The 14155-nt window shown below is 39.2% G+C and overlaps 1 long non-coding RNA gene across 1 annotated transcript; it reads right to left on the bottom strand.

Annotated features, from left to right (window-relative positions):
• Window positions 1-3051: 3051 nt before the first annotated feature.
• On the bottom strand, window positions 3052-12506 carry LOC127358196 (uncharacterized). The gene is made up of 2 exons (XR_007882393.1): window positions 12242-12506; window positions 3052-4641 (listed from the first exon to the last, which is right to left on the bottom strand). It is a non-coding gene; the product is annotated as an uncharacterized LOC127358196 (long non-coding RNA).
• Window positions 12507-14155: the final 1649 nt, after the last annotated feature.

Here is a 14155-nt window from a genome sequence, read left to right as displayed (position 1 = left end):
AAATGATAGAATATCTGAGACAGGGCCAAAGCTACCATTGAAGACTACTTACCTGAGGTAGAGCTGCAAAGATTAGTTCATTCATTGATTAATAAACTCTGCAACAATTGCATTAATCTAATAATCACAGCATTATTTTTCAAACATTTGATCGTTCAAGCTTCTCAAATGTCAGAATTTGCTGCTTTTCCTTGTAGACGAGTGAATAAGTGAATATTCGTAATGTTTCTCACAGTTTTCTGATGTTTCATAGACAAAAGGATCACCAGATTAATCAATTATAAAAGTAACAGTGAGTTGCAGCCCTACACTGAGGAAATGTCCCAGTATTTTTCCTGGAATTTGTGGGTTTTAACAACCTGTTGCTAATTTAATTCCACAATTGAAAACTAACACTTTAGTGGATATTTTACGGGTTGATTCCAATATGTTTAGACTATAACGAACAAAGGAGGTAGTTTTATTGAGCAGTTAACTGACTCAATAAAATGAAATCCTGGCTTTATATCTGGCAGATTCAGTAGATGGTGGTAGCTTTATAGTTGTAGTTGACAGTAGTTTCCAGTAGAGGGCAGTAGATACACACAGATGTTGTATTCTGGCTTCATGCCTTTGCTTCTTTGCACATTGATTGATGTTAATTGCTTCGGTGCCAGTTTGGACCTAACCTATATATTGACAATGTGCTAAATGCTCTTTATAGAAGCACGCAGGGGCTCGGCAACAGCGGTAGAACTCAACTGACTGTCCCATTATTGATCGTAGGCCGGTTATTATCAGCCGCACTGATGAGCTGGTTGTTCGTTACAGAATGAGCCAGAGAGGAGGCCATGTACAGTAAATACACACTCTCACAAATCCTGGAGAATAATTGACCAGTGTGATTGGTATGCTAATGCAGGGGAACTAAACCAGAGTCCAGGGACCCTCTGGGGGGCTTTCAAGGTTAATCAGGAACATGATAAGTAGTTTATTCTCATAATGATTAACAAGGATTGATCCCTAATCGTATGTTTGTCTGCATTATCATCATCTGTAATGTGAACAATAAGTCAGATTTATCAGATCGTTAGTCGACTGACAGGAAATAATCTGTAACTATTTTCATAATCAGATAATAATTCTGTTATTTTTAGACAAAAATGTCAAAACTTCTATGATTTCAACCATTAAATGAGAATATTTGGCAGCTTTCTCTTTACTATTGAACTAAATACTGAACAAATATGAATGAATATGTCACATTGGGGTCCTGAGGAACAGAAAAGAAGAACATCATCACCATAATCTGATGTATTAAAGCCAAAAGTATTCAGTTAATGAATCAGTTCAGTTAATGGAGGAAATAATCAGATCCTATTAGAGCTGAAACAATTAGTTGCTTAATTGATTATTAGGAAAAGGAAGTGGCTTCTCTCGTTGTTTTTACATTGCTATGGATTACACAAATAATATCAATCACTGAGCTTTAGAGGTGATGGTAGGCAGGCTAGTGGTTTCCCCCTGCTTCCAGTCTTTATGCTAAGCTAAGATAAGCTAAGCTAAGCTAAGCTAATCAGCTACTGGTTGTAGTTTCATATTTACCGTACAGACAAGAGAGTATTTCTCATCTAACTCTCAGAAAAAAAAGATATATTTGGGATACGTAATTCCCAAAATGTCAGAAAATTTGTTGATATTCTATTTCAAGTCATTGTAAATGTAATATTTTGGGGTTTTGAGGCTGTTGGTGAGTACGGATCAGAACTGATAAGAGTTCATTAATACCAATATTAGTTCTACTTATCTGTCTGGTTCTTTGTCAATTTCCTTATTGATTCCTGATACAAGTTTCTGTGCACATGAGTTTGATGTTATAGTTTTGCAAAAACACGGCGGTATCTAAATTCCCTAAAGGGAATTGATAAGCTCAGAGTTAAACAGTTCTGATGGACAATTTAGTACTGGAACCGGTTCTAGATCTCCCATCCCTGATGATCAGACAAAGACAATGTGACAATGTGAATATGTCACCTTGTGTTCTGGGTAAATGAACCAAGATTAACTGACAGAATAACCAATTATGAAAGTTATTGCTTGTTGTTTTTAGGGTGATCTTTGACTTAATAAAACTGTGTACACACTATATGCAAAAAGGAGATAAAATGGGGTTCTTCAGTCTAATATGGAACTAATAGGAGGTCCTTAAGTCAAAAAACACCCCTGAGCTTACGTTGTCCTCCAACTTGTACCAGTAAATGATTTAACTGGATCTAAAGTTTTGACACGTCCTCCCTCCTCCCTTCCTGTATGTTTGTGCGTTGGCCAACCTGTCTGTCTGTGACCATCATGCCTTTTGGGGGGGGTTGCGAGGTCAAACCTGTTAACCTCTCCATTGAAGAACACATCATCAGGAGGGGGGGACGATGTGCAGCTCGCTACACCTTTAGGCGCACAATCAGACACCCTGCTCCCACAGGCAGAACGTAGCTTTCAACACCGAGCAAACATTTGATCTGTCGGCGGATCAGCCCACTAACCCTCAACCCCCCCCCCATTAGCCCCGGCATGTTTCACTCCATTACTCGTATTTGAAGGTGTACAGAGCTGCTGGTAACATGGAGAAAAGATTTATCTCCTGAAAGATGACATATTCCCAACACAGCAGCTTCAAAAGAGACTTTCATAGTGGTGAAACTGAGACGTGTATTTAAGGTGTGATGGGATTTATGGGACCAGAAAGTGAAGCCTGACAGCCCCCCTTGTTTTGGGATTTTGGGGACAACTTGTTTGTTGTTGGAGAGCAGCCTGTGGTGTTAACCCATGACCCCGCTGCCCTCTGACCCACGGGACGACAGCTCCATCCACGCGTCAGGGAGAACGGCTGTCACAGCGGAAACATCCAGAGCACAGGGAGGAAGGGACGACTGGGGTTGGTGTGGCTAAACCAAGGATAAAAAAAAAAAATAAAAAAAAACGCAGCGCAAGTTGAGAGTGTCAGGCTACCGGAAACATAATCTGTCTGCAGGAAAAGTGTGGATAGATGGCACAGGATGGAGAGGGGAGTCAGGATTAAGAGCTTTGTTAAAGGTTTCTTGGAGCAAGAGATGAAGCTTGCTGTGTTATCGAAAGCAAAAATGCCTACATATACATTTGTAAAAGCTCATTTGTAGATTTAGACTTTTTTTCTATTGATGCAGTTCCTTGTTTTTACAGTAAAATCTGACTTGAATTCACTTTAAAACAGGTTAAAATCTTAAAAACAACGTAATAGGCAGCAGTTGTAAGTATGCACTGATGACAAACATAGATTTTGGATTTATCTCACTTAATAACAAATTCCAGTTTTTAGCCTCTCAAATGTGAAGATTTGCTGCTTTTCATATATTTGTGAACTAAATATGTTTTTGTTTTGGTCTGTTTGTCAGACAGAACAAGACATTTGTTGATGTCTCGTTAAAACTGGGTTGCATTTTTCACTGATGTTTTTTTAACCAAGCAATCAATCTGGAAAATAATCGTTAGTCTTACAATCAATAAAATGATGAAATTCCAGAGTCCATACCAACATCTTGCTTGGTCATTTCACTGTCACTTAATTGGTTGATTATTTTTTATGATTAATCATTTTGCAAACCTAAAGATATTGAGTTCAGTGCGATGATATAAAAGCAAGAAAAGCAGCAAACACTGACATTTGAGAAGCTGAAACAAGCAAATATTTGACATTTCTGCCTGATTAGTGACTTGTTCAAATCCTGTTCTAAATTCTAACATCTCAAGCTTATTGAAGGGACCAAGTAATCCAAATAACAGGGGATATAGTTTATAAAAGCATTCACAAAATATTTAAAGTTATTATTTGATGCAATTGTAGAGCGATGAAAAGCTCATATTAATTTAGACCTCCAACCGATGATGATTTACAATTAATCGATTCATTGTTTGATCTATAAATTCCCAAACATTCAGTTTACAGTCATACAAAACAGAGAAACACAGAAAACGTTCACATTTGAGATGCATGAACATGTAATTGTGTAATCAATTGATCAACTATGCATCAAGATCAAATCCAAAAAAGGAAAATAATGTACAAAATCCTGGACAATGCAATGTACATTTAGTGCAGTAGGTTTAATTCAAGCTCACGACACAAGGTGATACTTTTTCCTGTATTTTTTTTTTTGGTGGAAACTTAACAACATATCTAGAACAAAGTCTCCCAGTTTGGAAAGAATGTTTAAGCTCTACGTAAAGGGGAAACCTCAGGGGTACGTTGGAGGTTCAAGTGGTCGAGGTTCCTGCTTTTTAAACTTTATCTGGAACTCTGCATCCATCAGATTTTGATGGCTCACTGAATTTATCACTGCTTTGCTGATAACAACCTTCCACTGAGGTTATGAGGTCCACGTTTGTCATGTGTGTCTCCAGGTGACAGGTTTCCCATCTACCTTCGCTGACGTGACCAAAATGTTTGTCCATCGCCTCGATAACTGCCAAGGGTTTAATTCCCGTCTGTGAAACCTTCAGGCTGTCGGAGGAGAATGTCGAGGTGAGTGACCACAAACATCCGTGTGCCAGTACAGTGTCACACATGTATCACACAGGGTCACGTTATCTTCAAAGCCTGTCGCCTCCAACATGTGATACGACTCAGACCTAAAAAAAAAAAAAAAAAAGATAATGTAAAAAATAAAATGGCAGACATCTTGCATTCCTGAGCCCATTCCACAAAGTACAATAACTTCCTTGAATTCTTCGACCCTCGACGGCGGAGCCAGGGCACATCCTGTTGTCCTCGCAGCACTTCCTGCTCATGCGGCTCAATCAGTCTTCCTCGTTGCCATGGAAACTGGAAAACACTGTACTCAGGTAACGCTCGGATGATCGTTAGGAAGGATAAAAGGGAAAGATGTTGGCATCAGTTTGCAGCCGGCTCGTGAGGTGTGTGATCTCATCTAAGGAACCCCTTTTCTATTCTTTTAGTAAACATAAGTGACATATTTAATGGCTATTTCATATTCTATATTAAAAAATGCACAATTATCCCAAATAATGAGCTCAGTAACTGCAGGAAATATGTGTAAAACAAGTGATTTGGATGAATTTTGAGTAGAATATTTCCTGTTTAAGGAAGATTTTATACAATCTCTGTATTTTAAATGTTTTATCATTTCTAACAATCATACAGACTTAATAGGATTCTTTTCTGACACATTCAGTGTTTTCTTGTCCCTGACGCTTGATTATTGTTCCATTAGACATTTTACTTTTCTTCACAGAAGTGAACTAAATGCTGAGATATCGGCTTTCTGTGGATATTTTTTAAGTTTCCTAGCACATCTTAAAATCAAGAAGGCCTTGTGACCCCCTATGAGGATTTGGCGACCCCTAGTGGGGACCCCTGACCCCCAGATTGGGAGGCACTGATCTACAGTATAAGTACAGTGCATATGTAAATGATAATTTCAGTTAAAATGACTTGTATATAAACGAGGTTGTTTGTGTAGATGTAGGGAAATACAGTATATAAGTGACATATGTCCATACTTTGTTGTATTTGTCTCTCTGGTGTCTCCATCTGTTTAGAAATGAGCCTGATATTCAAAACTTTGTATAAGTTATCGACTTCTCGTACGATATATCAACATGATCTCAATCAATTTTGCTGAACTCGATATTTCCCTTTGTGTTTACATAACCCTATGCTGTATAACCAGCAGCGTTTTCCCTTTATAAGACTTTGTTTCAGTGCCTGAGTGTTTTCTCTATGCAGAATGAACAGAAAAAACTATACATTTGAAGCATTTTCTCACTTTCCAGTTCCAATGTGTGAATTTTCTGAATTAATAGTTTGTAATAATCCAGTGATGGGGTTTTTAGAATGACCTCGTATTGCACACAGGGCAAGTTAGGAGATATCTCAGGATCATTTGGCAGAAGGTGTGTGTGAGGAGGAATGATTAAAAACACTATCAAATACCAGGAGGCTAGAGGGATATTTACTCAGTACAAGTTAATACATAGGTTTTATTTTACTCTATTCTAATCTCCACAGGATGGGCCTGCTGATCAATAATCTTTGTTGAGACAGACAGACAGAAACAGACATGTTTTTGCATGCAATAAGGGAGTGTAAACTTGTCAACCCATTTTGGGAAAGAGTACTTTGTTGCTCTTTGAAAGGGAGTACTTGCAGTATTATATCAGTGGCATAATGTGGTCTTAAATGGATAATATAGCATTTATTTCTAACCATATATCACCCATCAAAAGTAGTTATTGTGTGTGGGCCTATTTAGTGCATATGTGTGTTGTGCCTTTGTGTGTGTGTGTGTGTATGTATGTATATATATATATAATGTATATAGTGTGCTTGTGTATGTCTGCACAGTGTTTGGTTGTGAAATGAACAATCTAATCGGTTTGCATCATCCAACAAAATATTTGTTGTGTTGTATATCTGGAAACACTGAACTCAGAAGACATAAACAGCTTTAATCAGTGCTGTTAAGCTGCCAGCCCGGCGTTCGTTTGTCAGCTTCCAGCACGGCGGTTCTCGGCCAAACTTTTAATCCCACTTTGTCAGAGAGGGAGAGAAAGAAGGAAGGCGAGCAGGCTCCCCTGGGTATATACTAACCCTGGAGAGATGCATTCAATTCTGCTTCCTGCGAGGCTGCGTCTTTGCAAGCCAGAGGAAATCAGACTGGCAACAGGCCCGTTTAAAGAGATGTTTAGCAGGTCAAAGGATTTGTCCAGATTCTGTATATATATATTTACAAAATGTTTGTTTTGGGGGACTTGTATTGCCTTTTTATTGATAGTGACAGCTGTAGAGTCAAAGCAAAGGGCCACAAGTCACAGTCAAACCCATTGTTGCTGCATTAACTACTACCAGGGTGCCTCAGAATTTGTTATTTATTGTATATAGATGATTTTTTTGGGGGGGCGTATCTTTCAACCGTCACTCCGCATGAACCCCACCTGCAAATATGCCGTCACTTAACACCGGCTTTGAAAGCAGAGAAGGGATGTTACGAGCCCTCATGCCCCGATGGGATGAGGATGAGCGGTCACGCGGAATGGACAGGGATAGCAGACATAGGTTAGCGGTCCATGACATCATGCGTCACGAAAAGGGTGATACCGCCTCGCCTCGCCTCGTCTCCGGCAGGGGTCGACCCGTGCGCCAGCAGTCTAAACACCAACGCCTCCGCCTGCTGCCTGTAAACATGGCGGCTAACACCAGCTCGCAGTGCATTAGTGCAGGAATGTTAAGAATCTGTTTACGTCTGGGATTGAACCTTTCCTTTTTACAGTCCATGTTTATTACTTGGACTATTTTTCTTTCTCTAAATCAGCCAATTAACTGATTATGTCACAACATTTGAGCCAAACAGATTTGACAAGAACAACCTGTATCCAGAAAGAGCCAATGGTGTACAAGTTAAGACATCTGCATATCATATCCTATAAAAATAAAATCTGTCAGCTGTCCAGTTTGTAATCAGTATCCGACTTTGGATATCACTGTTGTATTTTTTGTGCATTAATTTGAGTGAGAGCTGTAAAATTAAGGCGACAATGAGGGTATTCGTGACTGTACACTTTTCCTCATGATTCATCCCGTATATGGTCATGCTGAGGAGTTTTCACGCCTTTTTGGATTAGCCGTATCAGATGGCATTCCGGATGCGTGCGTCTTGACGAGGGCGTAGTTGTGCTCGGATATTCTGGAGATCGGGTTGTTATCTGAAATGCCCCTACACAACCGCTGCCAAACACACACAAACAACATTTTATTGCAGCAAGAGGAATGTATGGACGCCTGTTTTTTTTGCCCGATATGATGTTTTTAGGGTTTCTCGTACCAAATACTTTATCCTCTCTCAGTGTGCGTCACCGTGATGTCTCAGTGTCAAATTCTCTTCTCATTGCAAATGAAGTTATGGAGGTAGACAATCACTGGAGGTGATCTCTTATCTCAGACGGCGATTAAATCTTTTTGACATTGCTTCTGATATTGACTGTGACTGTCCAGGGTTGGTGTGTATAAAGACGCTCAAAGTACAATTCCTGTCTTACACATAATAAAGTAAAAATCCTAAGACTGACGTTATTTCAGCCATGCATAAACATGCCTAAATTGTTTAGGTCTCTGCTTTGTTGGACGCATTTTTAAACCCTTTTAAGACCAAAAGCACAAGAGCAGAAGTGTAAGGAATTAATTAAACATTGTCTTTGTCTGCTGCAACATAAGCTGCAGTAATTAGCATTCACAGCCAACGAGCTTACTGCCTGTGGAAGTAACTGAGCATCACTTCCAATGCCACAAAGCACGTCATGAACTAACTATTTTGAGGACTAACACATCCACTGTTTGGAAGCGGATCCTGGATGCTATCAGAGGCCTTTTTCTCTTGTAAAAAGTGAAAGTAAGTAACTGAGCAGGTTTATGTAAGAATTAAATATCAGTCTGAACTACACTGTCTGCATATTTAAGAAAACTTTAACGACATTCTTGATTTAAAACAAGTCAACTGGAGATGGCATTTTCAACCAGCACATAGAGGTAATGTTAGCTGCCTAGCTACAGCTGTTTAATCTTCCAAACAGTTGTTAATCAGTGGGAAAATCAACGGTTGGTAGCTACCAAAGAGTCCCAATACCTACACTATAAGTATACAGCATAAAAAAGCTCATGACATAGTGGATTCAGCAGGAATATTTACATTAAACATATTTATATTAAATAAAATGTGCAGTACTTATTATATTAAAATGGTTCCTCCATCCTCCTTTAACTCATTGGCTTTCCTCATGCATGCTTCCGTATAATGAATATTATGTCGATACAGTCATGACATGGCGCGGGTTTCTGCAGTGATTGACGTGATGCAGCTGTGACACATCACCTCTGCAGGCCAACTATGAGCTGATTCAGTGTTTGAGGGAGGACATAATTGTAATCCCTGTTACACAACACTCAAGAGTCACTTTGCTGAAGGTTCATTTTATCTTCACTATGCAAAGTTTCTAAGTCCGACTTAATGTGTTTTGACTCATGAGTCAAAGTGCAGGACCAGTCTTACAACAGTTTCTTACAGACATTTCTGGCAGGCATCCATTGTAGTAAAAGTCTTATTATTGCCTTTAAATACCTCTTTTAGTTTCAGCAATTAGACGTGACACAAGCTGCTGTAAAATTAGACGGGATTATGTCAAGAGGAACACAAAGAACAAAAACACCTCTGACATGTTGAAACAGATGAAATTTCTGAATGTTTTCGATGTTGCAGTGTTTTTTTTTTTAATGTTCTCCACTCTCAACTGAACTGAACGACACCGTTTATTGGCTCTAACACGATCGGCGAAATCCTCTTTAAGCCTCTTCCCCTCAGCTCTGCACGCTCATCAAACTTCACTGAAATATGTTTTGATCTTCTAACTGCTTTCCCCAACAGGGCAGCATGTAAGGAATGCTGCTTAATGTCACCGGCTGTCAGTCCGACTTAACGCGAGCCGCTCTGTAACACTACGAATATGTTAAACCCTGTGATGTCATGGCGTGAGAGTCGGGGAAAGACAAACTGCCGGCACGCGATGTTATTAATAGAGCAATGTGTGAGCGCTGTATCTGTATCTGTGTGTGTGTGTGTCTGCAGCTTGAGGAGCAGACATGGAACAGATTTGTCTAATCTGAGCTCCCACAGGTATTTTATTAGCGGTGCAGATGTGTGTAGAGATTAGTGCAGATTAAGACACGTATGTAAGAACTCAGGAAGGAATCTTCACTCCTTGCACTCAGTCGGGTGTTGAGGTTGTTTTTTATGGTTTTGTTGCTTGTGTTTGTGTCCATAAATCAGCTGTTTTGCTTTTAAAGTGGTCTTAAACTGAAGTAAAGTTGGGATTTAAAGTTCATTCCTGAGTCTGGAAACAGAAGTTAACAAAATAGTCTTACTGTGAGGTCTGTTTAGTTTAGTTTAGTTACCTGATCTTTCAACTACACAATCAGCACATTTGTATTATTATTTGAGATTATTTTGTCAGCTGCTGTTTCCAAAGTCAAGAATTGATTTTGAATTTCAAGTTTTCAACTGAGTAAAAAGTCCATCTGCTCATGAAGGTCATGTAATATAATTAAAAGCTCCATAACAGCTACTAAATGGACCTTCTGGTGAGATATTACTCTTCTTCAGCAGCCTCATTCATGCCAATCATGTCTACGAGTAAAGGCTGCATGATTATGGACAAAATGAAAATTATTTTGATCAATATTAAGATTATTCATTGATTTTCAGCACTTTTTTATGGCACTTTCACATTTAATTAAACAGCACTGCAGAGCAGACAGTGTAATGCACTCTTTACTTATTTTATTCTTGCTTAACATCACTTGCCCTAAAATGTTTTGCTTTGCCCGTCTGCTGTCTGTTGAATAATGCTCCTCTTAATCTGGACTGCAGGGTGTGCATGCAGCGACATGACAGAGCAACAAAAGTAAAACCAATGCATCTCAATCAATAAATCTCTAGTGGCTGCAGAACAGAGTGTGGGGAGCCAAAATTGTGACTGTGATTAATATTGGATTGGATGCACCATTCGCTTTTGGGTTAAATAATCACGATTTGCATGACACTTTTGTGCAGAATGAACTCAATACTTTAACATCCTTCTCCTACTTTTTATCTAAGACACAACAGATGAAAAAACCTGATATTAAACCTGCATTAATTTACTTTTTTGGCCACTTGGGGGCAGAGTATAAAGCAACAGAATACTGAAATACTGACATATTAGCATATAAGGTTGTTTTTACATACAGTATCCAGCAGAGCAAACGTTAGCACTTTGTTTCTGTTAACCTGATGAATGTAGATCCAATATTCACTCAAGGAACATGGAGGTTTATGCTGGATGAAGCTTTGCTGTTGTATTTGAGATATTCTTTTGAGAGTTTTATTGCAGTTAAATAAAGTTATACAGGTATAAATGTAGATTCTCACACACTGCAGTTCACACGTGACAACATCTGCTATCAGTGTTTTTAAATGTGGTCATCTGGTGAGTAAACAAATACAGGCCAACATGTGGACGTGCAAGGGGTATGAGATGATATCTGATAAGAGCTACTCATGAGGTGATAACCTTGATGAAGATGGCTCCACCACATATTGTGAGCTTTGTTTTGATGGATTTTACATTAGCTGCACGTGCTGAAGGTCAAACTTGTGCCAAAATACGCAAAAGGTCAAATCTAAGAGGACGGGAAAGTCGAAAACAGGCTGGATCGAGACCAAAGGACTGATCGAGGTTGAAATCGCAGGGAGACAGGGACTCCTCATCCAGACAAGTTGGCATCTTAAATATTATGAACTATATTTAGTACAATGTAGTTTTCCACTGCAGTGATTACCAGACATTAAGAGCTTAACACTAATAAACATTAATTTTAACAGTTATATTCACTGTTCTGAGTAAGATTGGGGTTTAAAGGTGCAGTGTGAAACATTCAGGAGGCTCTATAGGCAGAAATTAAATGTTCATTGGTATGTTTTCATTTCAATATAATCACCTGAATATAGGAATCATTGCCTTACAATGAGACATTTTTATCTACAGACATCGCAGGTCACCTTCCATAAAAGCCACCGTGTTTCTACAGAAGCCCAGAATGGACAAACTGAACACTGGCTCGAGTTGTTTCTGCCTTTGAAAGAGAGGGTGAAGCGAGAGAGTTGCAATCTGGAACTACACCACTAAATGCCACTAAACCTTATACACTTTATCAAATCTAAACTGCTGTATTAAAATGTATTCTCTCATTAAATCAATTTTATTTTTCAATAACATGAAACAGCACAAGTTTAACATTTTAGAGAACTAAAACACAAGTTGTAGCAGATAGACGACTTATTTGCTATTTAACTAAATTTAACTATTTAACATTTGTTAATAAAAAAGAAATAGGCAGAAAGAGTTTCATTATTCTGTATTTGACCAAAATGGAAACCTAATCCAAAAAGCCAACTGTGATTATAAGCCACATTTTGTAATTGTCTTCTCGTCTTGTACCCTCTTCACTCTACATGACATATTTTTGTTTCTGTCAACAGTGTCTGAATATTTACTGTAAAACAAACTCACAAGCATAGACAGGGCGCCTGCTGTGGCATGCAGCACATGCAGGGTTGCAGTGAAATGTGGTGATAATGTAGTGATCATCTTCCTGGGAAAATGTCATTAAGGTTAAACGTACATTACCACTGATATCTGTGTCGGGTGCACCGCCGAGTCTACGTTCTTGCTCTTGAGGTTGATTTTTACCTGATGAACCAGCCGTTTCGTCTCACCTGAACTTGAAGCGCTGCAGATTTAAGACTCAACTTGCTGTATTTGAGTTGTGCTGCATTCGATTTAAACGTTGGAGGACTCGGACTGAACTTGTTGTTGAAACTTAAGTGACTCAGCTTCGACATTTAAAGGGAGTGTTTTGTTGTGAAAGCCTTTTTGCCCATAGCAACATTTTTTTTGAATCCAAGTGAGAAATACAGTAGCAGATCAGAGTCGTTATAACCACCAACCTCAAACATAACAGAACCTGTCCGCCAATCATAATAATCTGGCACACTTCCTTGTCCTGGCTGCACAGTTCACGATGAGGAGGAACACGTGTTCCAGTTGAACCTGAATAACAAGCAAACAGCAAAACAGCAGCAGAGCCAGAGAGCGAGGTAGCAGGAAGGTGCTGGAAATGCTCATTGTTTGAAAGTGTTAGAAAGAACTTGGTGTTTCTCTGAGTCACCGGGGCTGTTGGGACCCTCACTCCCTTTTTTATTTCTTACCTAAATTCTTTGAAGGCCCCTCGATTTGCGGCCCTCCTTCCTCTTACTTCCTCTAAGCATGGTCGCTGTTGCGATTGGCCGGGAACTCCTCACGAGGAGCGGTGAGAATGTGGCTCCGGCTCATTTGCCAAAGTCCTCGGGGCATCCATAGTTCAGAGATTGAATTCTAACCACCTGAATACTTCACTGGCTTTGTTCGGGATTAAAAAAGATGTTTCTGAGGAACTTGTTGAAGGACAGTTGAAATTACAGCTGTAACGTGTTTGTGTATCTCCACAATTTTAATATCTAGGCCACAACAATCTGGAATTTTATTGAATTAACACAATAGTTGACTGGCATTGCTCGTTTCTCATGAATGAGAATGAGTGAGAAACGTAATTGAGCTCTAACAGTTTTGTGTAATTGTAGTCCCTGTTTCTTAGAAACCACTTGTATTGTATTTGCATCAGCAGATATGTTTTTTTAGAGAAACGTAACGTCGTTCAGATCTTTTTTATCGAAGCGTTTTTGTATGAACAAATCTGCACATATTTCATTTGTTTCCCCAATAACTGTTTGTAACTAAAGCGTGATTTACATTTTATGGTAACATTAAAAGAATTCCCTCTCATTTTGTTGAGCTAGATAAAGAAGCAGTATGTAGCCGAATCCAGGAGGCGGTTAGCAGCTACTGTAGCGTGACTCTCCCCGAAGTTCAGAAACCTGCCCATCAACACCTCCGAAGCTCACTACATGTTATCTCTTGTTTGTTTAATCTGTACACAAATTGAAATTTAAAACTGACAGGCTGCAGTCACACGCTGTAAACAGCAGCCGGCTGCGGTGGATTAAATCAGTGAGATACAACCACAGTAGTTTAGACAGGGATGGCTAGCTGTTTCCCCCTCTTTATACTAAGCTAAGCTCATTACCGTCTGGCTGTAGATTTATGTTTTAATTACAGACATGAGAGTGGTATAAAATTCGCTCATTTAAAGGCTGATTTAAAGTTATACGTTGGCTTTACCTCGTTTAGATTTTTTTTTTTTTTTTTTACCCAGCCGCCCGTAAAACTTAAGGACGAGGGAACACGAGGTGACAGACAGGAGCGTGTTTGTCTGCGTGTATGTGAGGACACGTGTGTGACTGTCTGAAGAGGCGTTCATAAAAGGCGTTATTAAGTGGTCTGGGTTTTTACATGAGTTGCTTCCCATTCTCAGACGATGCACACCATCACTGCGACGTGTAGTTACATTTCTCAGTATAAATCAGGATTAACTACTGCATGTTACACAAAAATGCCAAACTCAACTCAAATGTATTTATATAGCATCTTTCATACAAAC

Source organism: Dicentrarchus labrax, unplaced genomic scaffold (assembly GCF_905237075.1).
Source record: "Dicentrarchus labrax unplaced genomic scaffold, dlabrax2021, whole genome shotgun sequence".
Taxonomy (NCBI): domain Eukaryota; kingdom Metazoa; phylum Chordata; class Actinopteri; family Moronidae; genus Dicentrarchus; species Dicentrarchus labrax.
The sequence above is the reverse complement of the archived record's forward strand: the minus strand, read 5'-3'. Positions and strand labels throughout refer to the sequence as shown.